At 34.9% G+C, this 7608-nt stretch overlaps 1 non-coding gene across 1 annotated transcript; it reads left to right on the forward strand.

The window, feature by feature from the left end:
• The first annotated feature begins 536 nt into the window (after positions 1-536).
• On the forward strand, positions 537-644 carry LOC112760616 (small nucleolar RNA R71). The gene has a single exon (XR_003181048.1). It is a non-coding gene; the product is annotated as a small nucleolar RNA R71 (small nucleolar RNA).
• The last annotated feature ends 6964 nt before the right edge of the window (positions 645-7608 follow it).

Genomic DNA, 7608 nt, shown 5'->3' on the forward strand with positions numbered 1-7608 from the left:
TGTTGCTGAGTGGATGATGGAAAAGGTTTACTATTGTTAAACCTATTTCTTCCACCATTATTAAAGCCTTGTTGAGGCTTTTGATTCTTCCATGAGAGATTTGGATGATTTCTCCATGAGGGATTATAGGTGTTTCCATAGGGTTCACCCATATAATTTACCTCTGCTGTTGCAGGGTTCTCAGGATCATAAGCTTCTTCTTCAGAAGATACCTCTTGAGTACTGTTGGATGCAGCTTGCATTCCATTCAGACTCTGAGAAATCATATTGACTTGCTGAGTCAATATTTTATTCTGAGCCAATATGGCATTCAGAGTATCAATTTCAAGAACTCCCTTCTTCTGAGGCGTCCCATTACTCACAGGATTCCTCTCAGAAGTGTACATAAACTGGTTATTAGCAACCATGTCAATGAGTTCTTGAGCTTCTGCAGGCATTTTCTTTAGGTCAATGGATCCACCTGCAGAAGTATCCAATGACATCTTAGCTAATTCAGACAGACCATCATAGAATATATCCAGGATGGTCCATTCTGAAAGCATGTTAGAAGGACACTTTTTGGTCAGTTGCTTGTATCTCTCCCAAGCTTCATAGAGGGATTCACCTTCCTTCTGTCTGAAGGTTTGAACATCCACTCTAAGCTTACTCAGCTTTTGAGGAGGAAAGAACTTGGCTAAGAAAGCCATGACCAGCTTATCCCAGGAGTTCAAGCTATCTTTGGGTTGAGAGTCCAACCACACTCTAGCTCTGTCTCTTACAGCAAATGGGAAAAGCATAAGCCTGTAGACCTCGGGATCTACTCCATTAGTCTTAACAGTATCACAGATCTGCAAAAATTCAGTTAAGAACTGAAAAGGATCTTCAGATGGAAGTCCATGAAACTTGTAGTTCTGCTGCATCAGAGAAACTAATTGAGGTTTCAGCTCAAAGTTGTTTGCTCCAATGGCAGGGATGGAGATGCTTCTTCCATGTAAATTGGAATTAGGTGCAGTGAAGTCACCAAGCATCCTCCTTGCATTATTATTATTTTCGGCTGCCATCTCCTCTTCCTGTTTAAAAATTCCTGTAAGGTTGTCTCTGGATTGTTGTATTTTAACTTCTCTTAGTTTCCTTTTCAGAGTCCTTTCAGGTTCAGGATCTGCTTCAACAAGAATGTTCTTGTCCTTGCTCCTACTCATATGACAAAGAAGAGAATAACAAAGAAAATATGGAATCCTCTATGTCACAGTATAGAGATTCCTTTGTGTGAGTAGAAGAAGAAAAGAATGTAATGTAAGGAAAGAGAAGGGAGGAGAATCCAAACACAAGGGTGAGGAGAGCAGAGATATGAGATAAAGAGAAGTGTTAGTAAGTAATTAAATAAATAGAAGAAGATGAGAGAGAAGTTTTCGAAAATAATTTTTGAAAAGGAGTTGATGATTTTTGAAAATTAAAGGGAAAATAAAATTAAAATTAAAATTTAAAACAATTAATTAATTAAAAAGAATTTTTTGAAAAAGAGGGAGGTATTTTCGAAAATTAGAGAGGGATAGTTAGTTAGGTAGTTTTGAAATAGATAAGAAACAAACAAAAAGTTAATTAATTAGTTGAAACAAATTTTGAAAATCAATTTTTAAAAGATAAGAAGATAAGAAGTTAGAAAAGATATTTGAAAAAGATATGATATGAAAAGGTATGGTTAAAAAGATATGATTTTGAAAAAGATAAGATAAAAATATATTTTTGAAAATATATGATTGAAATTAGTTTTGAAAAAGATTTGATTTTTAAAATCACAATTAATGACTTGATTCACAAGAAATCACAAGATATGATTCTAGAACTTAAAGTTTGAATCTTTCTTAACAAGCAACTAACAAACTTGATATTTTTGAATCAAAACAGTAATTGTTGATGATATTTTCGAAAATATGATATAAAATTAAAAAAAAGATTTTTGAAAAAGATTTTGAAAAAGATAAGATTTTTAAATTGAAAATTTGATTTAACTCATAAGAAACAACTAAATTTTAAAAAATTTTGAAAAAGTCAACTCAAATTTTCGAATTTTATGAGTGAAAAAGGGAAAGATATTTTTTTTATTTTTGAATTTTTTTATGATGAAAGAGAAAAACATCAAAAAGACTCAATGCATGAAAATTTTGGATCAAAACATGTGATGCATGCAAGAACACTATGAATATCAAGATGAACACCAAGAACACTTTGAAGATTATGATGAACATCAAGACTTATTTTTTGAAAATTTTTAATGCAAAGAAAACATGCAAGACACCAAACTTAGAAATCTTTAATGCTTAGACACTATGAATGCAAAGATGCACATGAAAAACAACAAAAGACACAAAATAAGAAAACATCAAGATCAAACAAGAAGACTTACCAAGAACAACTTGAAGATCATGAAGAACACTATGAATGCATGAATTTTCGAAAAATGCATAAATTTTTAGAAAAAATGCAATTGACACCAAACGTAAAAATTGACACAAAATATTCTTTTATTTTTATGATTTTATATATTTTTTTCGAAAAACATATTGGAAAAAGAAAATAAGAAATTCCAAAATTTTTTAATAAGAATTCCAGGAATCTTTCAATGTTAGCCTAAAGCTCCAATCCAAGGGTTAGACATGGCTTAATAGCCAGCTAGCTTTAGGATATAAATCAGGCATGCAACAGCTGATACTTCATCCAACTCCATATACAAGCCTTTTATGTTGACATGTGGAAGCCTCAATCCAAAAGAATTTGGATATGGCTTTACAGCTAGCCAGGCTTCAACATGTTACCATGAAACTCTAGAATTCATTCTTAAAAATTTTGAATAATTTACAAAAACAAAAGGAAAAATTTTTTGAAAGATTTTTGAAGAAATTTTTTTTTTGAAAATAAAACGAAAAAGAAAATTACCTAATCTAAGCAACAAGATGAACTGTTAGTTGTCCAAACTCGAACAATCCCCGGCAACGGCGCCAAAAACTTGGTGCACGAAATTGTGATCCCTGGTACTGGCTCCAAAAACTTGGTGCTCTAATCTTATTTCATAATTTGTCACAACTTCGATACAACTAACCAGCAAGTGCACTGGGTCGTCCAAGTAATAAAACCTTACGTGAGTAAGGGTCGATCCCACGGAGATTGTTGGTATGAAGCAAGCTATGGTCATCTTGTAAATCTCAGTCAGGCGGATATCAAATGGTTATGGAGTTTTCGAATAATAATAATTAATAAACAGAAAATAAAGATAGAAATACTTATGTAATTCATTAGTGAGAATTTCAGATAAGCGTATAGAGATGCTTTCGTTCCTCTGAACCTCTGCTTTCCTGCTGTCTTCATCCAACCAGTCCTACTCCTTTCCATGGCAAGCTTTATATAGGGCATCACCGTTGTCAATGGCTACATCCCATCCTCTCTATGAAAAAGGTCCAAATGTTCTGTCATGGCACGGCTAATCATCTGGAGGTTCTCGATCATACTGGAATAGGATTCACCCTCCTTTTGCGTCTGTCACTATGCCCAGCACTCGCGAGTTTGAAGTTCGTCACAGCCATCCCTTCCCAGATCCTACTCGGAATACCACAGACAAGGTTTAGACTTTCTGGATCTCAGGAATTGCCATCCATGGGTTCTAACTTATACCACGAAGATTCTAATATCTCAGACTCGGTCCTCTGTATTAGATATCTAAGAGATACTCATTCTAGCTTGTTTGCATGTAGAACGGAAGTGTTTGTCAGACATGCGTTCATAAGTGAGAATGATGATGAGCGTCACATAATCATCACATTCATTATGTTCTTGGGTGCGAATGGATATCTTAGAAGCGGAATAAGTTGAATTGAATATAAAACATTAGTACTTTGCATTAAATCATGAGGAACAGCAGAGCTCCACACCTTAATCTATGGAGTGCAGAAACTCTACCATTGAAAAATACATAAGTGAAAGGTTCAGGCATGGCCGAATGGCCAGCCCCCATGATCTAAGAACTAGACGTCCCAAGATGATCCGAAGATGTAAATACAATAGTAAAAAGTCCTATTTATGCTAAACTAGTTACTAGGGTTTACAGAAGAAAGTAATTGATGCATAAATCCACTTCCGGGGCCCACTTGGTGTGTGCTTGGGCTGAGCTTAAAGTTTATACGTGCAGAGGCTTCTTTTTGGAGTTGAACGCCAAGTTGTAACATGTTTTTGGCGTTCAACTCTGGTTCGTGACTGTTTCTGGCGTTTAACTCCAGACTACAGCGTAGAACTGGCGTTCAACGCCCTTTTGCATCATCTAAACTTGGGCAAAATATGGACTATTATATATTGCTGGAAAGCCTTGGATGTCTACTTTCCAACGCCGTTGTTAGCGTGCCATTTGGAGTTTTGTAGCTCCAGAAAATCCACTTTGAGTGCAGGGAGGTTAGAATCCAACATCATCAGTAGTCCTTCTTCAACCTCTGAATCTGATTTTTGCTCAAGTCCCTCAATTTCAAGCAGAAAATACCTGAAATCACAGAAAAACACACAAACTCATAGTAAAGTCCAGAAATGTGAATTTAACATAAAAACTAATAAAAACATCCCTAAAAGTAACTAGATCCTACTAAAAATATACCAAAAACAATGCCAAAAAGCGTATAAATTATCCGCTCATCAGTAGCATTCGGCTGGATTTGATGGAGTTTCTGCAGCACAATAATTAAAGGAGATGACAGCAAGGAACGACGTGTGCGTGTGATTTGGAGCTTTCCATGGCGACGCGTGCAAATACCTGACGCATACGCGTCATTTGAAGATTTGCACGGTGACGCGTATGCGTGACTGATGCGTACGCATGACACACGAAGAAGACCATCGACGTGTACACGTGACTGACACGTACGCGTGATATGCGCCACGTGCAGAAAACGCAGAAAATGCTGGGGGCAATTTCTGGGCTGTTTTTACCCAATTTCCAGCCCAGAAAACACAGATTAGAAGCTGCAGAATGGACGAAACAAGTGGTCTCCATCTATCAATTAAAGACTTGATTATTTAATTAATTCTGATTTAAATTTAAATCTTAATTTAGGAAAAGATATTGTTTTAGTTTTAAAAATTAGATTTTAAATTTATTAGGATTAGATATAAAAGGAACTTCCCTGAGGGGGATTCGAAGGAGTTAACTTTTCATTCCACCTCAGCCCAATTTACAATCCTTATTTTCTCTCTGAACCATAAGCAACTAAACCTCCATTGTTAAGGTTAGGAGCTCTGTCTATTTGTATGGATTGATTCTATTATTTTCTTTATTTTAATTCATGCACTGATTTATAATTTAAGAATTATTTTTGTTATTTATCTAATAAATTTGGGTGGAACGGAAGTATGACCCTCTTTCTAATTGAGTTCTTGTATAACTTGGAAAAGCTCTTTACTTGAACAACAGCTTGGAAACAATTTCTCCTAAACTTCTAATTATCTGAATTTAACGGGATACGTGACATATAATCTTTTTATATTTGGGTAATTAGAGTTTTTGTGGCATAATAACTAGAATTAAGCTTCACCCTCTAATTGGAATTAATTGTCCAAGGAATTGGCAATTGATGAGAATTAGAGGAGACTAGAAAGGTCTAAGGAATTAGGGTCTAGTCATATATAGTTTGCCATAAATTAAATCTTGCCTGATTAAAATAAATTAATAAGAAAAGTCAATCCAGAAAAATAGATAACTCTGAAACCTTAACTGCTTTCTCCATATTTTATTCCCAACCTATTCACCTGCCTGTCTTCAAATTCTGAATTTATCATTTAATGCTTTTGAACTCTCAACACTATTTTCTGCTTGCCTGACTAAGCCTATCACTCAATTATTGTTGCTTGATCCATCAATCCTCGTGGGATCGACCCTCACTCACCTGAGGTATTACTTTGTACGACTCGGTGCACTTGCCGGTTAGTTTGTGGGTTATAAATTCCGCACCAAGTTTTTGGCGCCGTTGCTGGGGATTGACTGTGATTGACGACTATTAGTTGTTTGATTGCTTAGATTAGGCGTTTTAGTTTTAATTTTATTTAAATTTTATTTAAAATTTTTCAAAAAAAAATATTTTGATTTATTCAATTAAACCATTATTTTTTTTCATTTCTCTTAATTTCTGAAATTAAATTTGGTGTCCCTTTAGTTGTTTTATTCTCCCTAGTTATTTTATTTATTGAGTTTAAATTTCCTTATATTCTTTCCTCTTTGCTTGCCTGTTTACCACATGGTGTGTTTAATTCTGTTTGGTATTTTGTACTAAGGAAAAATAATGGAGAGAGATCACAAGGGTTACTACTCACACCCAAGGAGTGATTCATATCATTATGAATGGGGGAACTACCCAAATTTTGGTTGGCAAGGTCAAAACCAAAGAAACTTCAGTGCTCCATGTTCCAACTATCAAGAACCACCATCTCCATATTCATATCAAGAACCATCATCTCCATATTCATACCAAGAACCACCACCTCTCTATCCATATCAAGAACCATCATCTTTTTACCCATATCAAGAGCCACTATCTCCCTACCCATACCAAGAACCATCATATTTTTACTCTTATGAAGAATCATCATCTCTTTCTTACTCGTATCAAGAGCCACCATCTCCTTATTCATATCAAATACCATCAGATCTTGAGCTTTTCATGAAAGAATTCATACATGATATAAAGACAAGTGTCAAAAATGTAGAGAAAGATGTGCAGTTGATTATCAAGTCCCAGGAAGAGGAACAAGCAAATTCCTTCCCAAGAGATATAATGTAAGATACTATGGAAGAAGAGAAAGATGCAAAAATAAAGGAGGAAGATGCACCAACAAAGAAGGAAGATGCACAAACAAAGGAGGTTGTAAGGGATGAAAATAATTATGGGAATCTACACTCCAATGAAGTAGAGACTGGCATAGATAGTGAGTTTATTGAACCATCAATTCAAGAAGTTCTTGATGAAGGGTACTGACGAGAGGGCAGAAGTCGGCTAATTAAGAAATCAATATATGGAATGCATTGTGAGTATAGTTTTTAACCAGCTAAGATCCGCCTTGTGAATTTAGAAAAGTTGTCACAAAATTTAGAAATAAAAATACTGGGAGTATGAGTCCCAGGTCGTCTCCCAATGAGTTGCAGAAATGGGTGCTAATTTATTAATCAGGAGTTTTCAAGAAAGTTCGAGTTGGATAATAAGCAATTAAATAATTGTAAATTAAAGCAATAAAAACTAAGAATTATTATTAATATAAAAAGCCTTAACTGGGGGAATGATTAATTGGAAGTTCTATCCTTGTTGAAATCTTCTCAAGTGTAGTATAAAGAGGTTGTTGTTTTCACTTAGTTAACCCTTACTAAATAAAGGAAAGTCAAGTGATTGGGCTAACTCTTATTCGCAAATCCTAGTCCTCTCCCTTGGGAAGGTCTAGCATTAGTAAATACAGAATTGGCCAACAACGTCCAATTTAACAAAGCACTTGAGCATTCCAACTCAAGTGTCTCTTTTCAATCAACCCCCATGTCAAGTTTGGGAATCTACTCCATTGACATGAATATAATACTCAGAAAAATATAAGAAGAAGACATAATAAATTAAA

Source organism: Arachis hypogaea, chromosome 16, assembly GCF_003086295.3.
Source record: "Arachis hypogaea cultivar Tifrunner chromosome 16, arahy.Tifrunner.gnm2.J5K5, whole genome shotgun sequence".
NCBI lineage: Eukaryota > Viridiplantae > Streptophyta > Magnoliopsida > Fabales > Fabaceae > Arachis > Arachis hypogaea.